Source organism: Arachis stenosperma, chromosome 1 (assembly GCF_014773155.1).
Source record: "Arachis stenosperma cultivar V10309 chromosome 1, arast.V10309.gnm1.PFL2, whole genome shotgun sequence".
In the NCBI taxonomy this organism is placed as follows: Eukaryota; Viridiplantae; Streptophyta; class Magnoliopsida; order Fabales; family Fabaceae; genus Arachis; species Arachis stenosperma.
In genome coordinates, this window is record NC_080377.1 from 76,227,709 (window position 1) to 76,228,896 (window position 1,188).

A 1,188-nucleotide genomic window follows, 5' to 3' on the forward strand; every position below is an offset into this window, starting at 1 on the left:
GCCTTGCACTCTCTTTTTGGATTTTCTTCAGTATTGCTTGGGAGAGTACTAGGAGGAGTTTCAGTGATTTTCTTACTCAGCTAGCCCACTTGTGCCTCTAGATTTCTGATGGAGGACCTTGTTTCACTCATGAAACTTAAAGTAGCCTTAGACAAATCAGAGACTAAGTTTGCTAAGTTAGAGGTACTCTATTCATAATTCTCTATCTGTTGCTGAGAAGATGATGGATAAGGCTTGATATTGCTGAGCCTATTTCTTCCACCATTATTAATGCCTTGTTGAGGCTTTTGTTGATCCTTCTATGAGAAATTTGGATGATTTCTCCATGATGAATTATAGGTGTTTCTATATGGTTCACCCATGTAATTTACCTCTGCTATTGCAGGGTTCTCAGGATCATAAGCTTCTTCTTCAGAAGATGCCTCTTTAGTACTGTTGGATGCATTTTGGCATCCATTCAAACTTTGAGAAATCATGTTGACTTGCTGAGTCAACATTTTATTCTGAGCCAAAATGGCATTCAGAGCATCAATTTCAAGAACTCCCTTCCTTTGAGGCGTCCCATTATTCACGGAATTCCTCTCAGAAGTGTACATGAACTGGTTATTTACAACCATGTCAATAAGTTCTTGAGCTTCTGCAGGCATTTTCTTTAGGTGAATGGATCCACCTGTAGAATGGTCCAATGACATCTTAGAGAACTCAGATAGACCATAATAGAATATATCTATCATGGTCCATTCTGAAAACATGTCAAAAGGACATCTTTTGGTCATCTGTTTGTATCTTTCCCAAGCTTCATAGAGGGATTCACCATCTTTTTGTTTGAAGGTCTGAACATCCACTCTAAGCTTGCTCAGCTTTTGAGGAGGAAAAAACTTAGCCAAGAAGGCCGTGACCAGCTTATCCCAGGAGTCCAGGCTATCTTTAGGTTGAGAGTCCAACCATGCTCTAGCTCTGTCTCTTACAGCAAAAGGGAAAAGCATGAGCCTGTAGACTTCAGGATCTACTCCTTTAGTCTTAACAGTCTCACAGATTTGCAAGAACTCAGTTAAGAACTGGTAGGGATCTTCTGATGGAAGTCCATGAAACTTGCAGTTTTGTTGCATTAGAGCAACTAATTGAGGTTTCAGCTCAAAATTGTTTGCTCCAATGGCAGGAATTGAGATGCTTCTTCCGTCAAACTTG

The 1,188-nt window shown here is 40.1% G+C and overlaps 1 non-coding gene across 1 annotated transcript; it reads left to right on the forward strand.

The window, feature by feature from the left end:
- The first annotated feature begins 750 nt into the window (after window positions 1–750).
- Window positions 751–854, forward strand: LOC130950432 (small nucleolar RNA R71). The gene has a single exon (XR_009073575.1). It is a non-coding gene; the product is annotated as a small nucleolar RNA R71 (small nucleolar RNA).
- The last annotated feature ends 334 nt before the right edge of the window (window positions 855–1,188 follow it).